General features: G+C 39.2%; 1 long non-coding RNA gene across 1 annotated transcript; it reads right to left on the bottom strand.

Moving 5' to 3' along the window:
• Window positions 1-1,527: 1,527 nt before the first annotated feature.
• Window positions 1,528-4,439, bottom strand: LOC118381481 (uncharacterized). Its single transcript, XR_004825104.2, has 3 exons — window positions 4,235-4,439; window positions 2,661-2,851; window positions 1,528-1,640 (listed from the first exon to the last, which is right to left on the bottom strand). It is a non-coding gene; the product is annotated as an uncharacterized LOC118381481 (long non-coding RNA).
• Window positions 4,440-4,681: the final 242 nt, after the last annotated feature.

Genomic DNA, 4,681 nt, shown 5'->3' on the forward strand with positions numbered 1-4,681 from the left:
TTTGTCCCCATGTGCAGTTGCAAACTGTAGTCTGGTATTTTTATGGCGGTTTTGGAGCAGTGGCTTCTTCCTTGCTGAACGGCCTTTCAGGTTATGTCGATTTAGGACTTGTTTTACTGTGGATATAGATACTTTTGTACCTGTTTCCTCCAGCATCTTCACAAGGTCCTTTGCTGTTGTTCTGGGATTGATTTGCACTTTTCGCACCAAAGTACGTTCATCTCTAGGAGACAGAGTGCGTCTCCTTCCTGAGCGGTATGACGGTTGCGTGGTCCCATGGTGTTTATACTTGCGTACTATTGTTTGTACAGATGAATGTGGTACCTTCAGGCATTTGGAAATTGCTCCCAAGGATGAACCAGACTTGTGGAGGTCTACACATTTTTCTGAGGTCTTGGCTGATTTATTTTGATTTTCCCATGATGTCAAGCAAAGAGGAACAGAGTTCAAAGGTAGGCACTGAAATACATCCACAGGTACACCTCCAATTGACTCTAATGATGTCAATTAGCCAATCAGAAGCTTCTAAAGCCATGACATCATATTCTGGAATTTTCCAAGTTGTTTAAAGGCACAGTCAACTTTGTGTATGTAAACATCTGACCCACTGGAATTGTGATACAGTGAATTATAAGTAAAATAATCTCTGTAAACAATTTTTGGAAAAATGACTTGTGTCATGCACAAAGTAGATGTCCTAACCGACGTGCCAAAACTATAGTTTGTTAACAAGAAATTTGTGGAGTGGTTGAAAAACGAGTTTTAATGACTCCAACCTAAGTGTATGTAAACTTCCGACTTCAACTGTACGAGTGTATGTATGTATGCAATTGAATAAATATATATACACATGTGTATGTATACAATTAAGTAAACATGTGTGTATGTATACAAATGGAATAAATATATATACATGTGTATGTATACAATTAAGTAAACATGTGTGTATGTATGCAATTGAATAAATATATTGGGGCAGCAGGTAGCCTAGTGGTTAGAGCATTACAGCATTGGACCAGTAACCGAAAGGTTGCTTGGTAAAACGTTGTCGTTCCGCCCCTGAACAAGTTAGTTAACACACTGTTCTTTGGCCGTCATTGTGAATAAGAAGTTGTTCTTTAACTGAATGATAGTGAAGACATCAAAACTATGAAATAACACATACGGAACCGTGTACTGTAGTAACCAAAAAAAGTGTTAAACAAATCAAAATGTATTTTATATTTGAAATTATTCAAAGTAGCCCCACTTTGCCTTGATGACAGCTTTGCATACTCTTGGCATTCTCTCAACCAACTGGAATACATTTAAATTAAAAGGTGTGCCTTGTTAAAAAGTTAATTTGAGGTATTTATTTCCTTCTTGAGCCAATCAGTTGTGTTGTGACAAGGTAGTTGGTGGTATACAGAAGATAGTCCTATTTGGTAAAAGACCCAAGTCCATATTATGGCAAAAACAGCTCAAATAAGCAAAGAGAAACAACAATCCATCATTACTTTAAGACATGAAGCTCAGTCAATATGGAAAATTTAAATAACTTTATTTTAATTTTAGTGCAGTCACAAAAACCATCAAGCGCTATGATGAAACTGGCTCTCATGAGGACCGCCACAGAACAGGAAGACCCACAGTTACCACTGCTGCAAAGGATAAGTTCATTAGAGTTAACTACACCTCAGGTTGCAGCCCAAATAACTGCTTCACAGAGTACAAGTAACAGACATCTCAACATCAACTGTTCAGAGGAAGCATGGAGGAGGAGGTGTGATGGTGCTTTGCTGGTGACACCGTCTGTGATTTATTTAGAATTCAAGGCAGACTTAACCAGCATGGCAGTGATATGCCATCCCATCTGGTTTGGCAACAGAGTTACACATGGAGTAAACAACAACACAGAGTTACACATGGAATAAACAACAACACAGAGTTACACATGGGATAAACAAACGTACAGTCAATAACACAATAGAAAAATCTATATACAGTGTGTGCAAATGGAGTAAGGAGGTAAGACAATAAATAGGCCACAGTAGCGAATTAATTACAATTTAGCAAATTAACACTGGAGTGATAGATGAGAAGATGATGTGCAAGTAGAAATACTGGTGTGCAAAAGGGCAAAAAAAGTCAATAAAAACAATATGGGGATGAGGTAGGTAGTTGGATGGGCTATTTTCAGATGGGCTGTGTACAGCTGCAGCGATCAGTGAGCTGCTCAGATAGCTGATGCTTAAAGTTCGTGAGGGAGATAGAAGTCTCCAACTTCAGCGATTTTTGCAATTCGTTCCAGTCATTGGCGGCAGAGAACTGGAAGGAATGGCGGCCAAAGTAGGTGTTGGCTTTGGGGATTGGGGACCTCAACCCAATTGAGATGGTTTGGGATGAGTTGGACCGCAGAGTGAAGGAAAAGCAGTCAACAAGTGCTCAGCATATGTCGGAACATTTTCTGGTTACGACATAATTCCATATGTGTTATTTCATAGTTGTGACGTCTTCACTATTATTCTACAATGTAGAAAATAGTAAAAATAAAGAAAAACCCTTGATTTTTCACCTTGAGTATTCTTACCAGTTACCTTTCAGTTACTGATCCAACAGGCTACCTGCCCTAAAATACCATGCTATGTCTCTTGAGGAGTGTGAGCCAGCCTCAGACTCACCTTCATTAGCCACTTGTTAAAAAAAAGTAATGCCGATGGAGAAGACAGAAAAAGACGACCAGGCTCACAGACCGGTCTGTCCGGCATAGGATCTGGACAGGGCAAGTCATGGTGCAGGTTCACTCTTCCCCACAAAAACTACTGCAGGGGCACCATCTTCAAACGGGAGCAATGTACCACGCTGTGCTGTGCTGAAGGTTGGACAGTTAGAAGGGAGGGAAGAGGGGGAGAGAGAGAAAGATGGGAGTAGTTGACAATATAATCAAATTACTGATATCATTTGCTGCTAGCTGAGCATGAAACCTGGTCTCACAGCATTTTGTATTATTCTGTATGCAAATCCGAGAAGCTCCATTAGTATGATATGATACATTTGAGGAGATGGAGAAACTCCATTGGAATCGTATTAACGCCCATTGTGTACGTTGCCCATGCTATGTCAATGGGCAGCGCGGTGCATTCTGGGTGATTCTGGGACTAAGGAGTGTTCTCCTTCAAGCAGTGAACAAGAGTCAATTGGGCACTAGCTCAAAAACCCAACACTAGCATTAATTTTGTCAACAATTAGTACAATATTACAAATATTTTCCAAGATGTGAGATAATGAACTTGCTATCTGTAATATTGTATAGTTGTGGAATTGTGAAATTACGTACTTCCGTGGAAAATCGCAGTGTCTCTCTAATCATAACCTGACTTTGAGAAGGGATTGCGTGACGATCAGTTTAGCAACTGCGTGATGCAGCAAGACAAATTGAATGCGATTGGTCTAGTCTGCTGGGTGGGGCGTTATACGTTCCTTCATTCATTGCCCAATGGGATTCCTATCTCCTCCTTTCTCTAATATCTCTGGTATGGTTTACATACAACAGATGGTTAAGGCAAACATTGGGTGGTTTGTTGGGGTAGGTGTATAACGCTTACGGACAACTTTAGTCTTTTAGCAACTTTAAGTACTTACTACTTTTTAAGCTACTTTGCAACTACTTAGCATGTTAGATAACCTTTCCCCTAACTCCTAAACTTAACCCTTAGTCTAGCTAACGTTACCGAGATAACTAACATTAGCCACAATTTGTAACATAACATACATTTAGCAGATTCATAACATATTGTTCATTTGGCAAAATCGTAACAAACAATACAATTTGTAATGCATAACATATCATACAAAATGGAGAACAGGTTTAAAATACAGAATAGTATGAAATGCTCCGAGACCAGGTTGCAGCGAGCATGTGACAGACTACTGAGTTGAACAATCTGTCTGACCAGTCTTATCAGTAAGCATACTCCAATGTTTATGTAGGCATAGGTTTAAATGTGTGTGGTAGTAATACTATACATGAGCATGCAGATTTGACAAAAAATTGAATGATTAAACACTGTAGTAGCGATGTCACTAGAAAATCCAGTGGCCAAACTAAATCGATTGCATTGCTGATGACACCGGAGAGCAGTATGTATGGGCAAACCACCGGGCTATTCGTCGATAACTTGCTAGTTAGCTCCGGTTTGGCGCTAGCTGCACCAGAGATCTTATAAAACTGTGGCTACCATCTGGTTAAACTCACCAGCTCAACTTGCGAACGGCGGCGGTAACGTAAGCAAAGTTTGGCAGGTCCCGGTTGCCTGCTTCATATTCGATGAGGTTTAACAGCGGTTGGCATCCAACATGTTGTATTACCGCCACCTACTCGACAACTCCCGTATACTTTACTCCCGTCGGCTGCTGTAAAGCTAGGTCTAATTTAATTGTAAATGTACTCTTGTGAATATGACATTTGGCAAAAAGAATAATGAAATTGATTACATTAAATTGTTTACAATGATTTATATCGTAGGTATATAATCCTAGCAGTACATCTCTCCATAATAGGGTCAAATCTTAATTCATATGTTCAACTATAAATCTGTCTTTTTGTATTTTTTATTGTATTTTTTTTATATTTTTTTTATTATGAACACAACGAATACAAAATAACAGAAATATACAAACAAGAGTACATAAACCTAACAGT

Source organism: Oncorhynchus keta, chromosome 27 (assembly GCF_023373465.1).
Source record: "Oncorhynchus keta strain PuntledgeMale-10-30-2019 chromosome 27, Oket_V2, whole genome shotgun sequence".
Taxonomy (NCBI): Eukaryota; Metazoa; Chordata; class Actinopteri; order Salmoniformes; family Salmonidae; genus Oncorhynchus; species Oncorhynchus keta.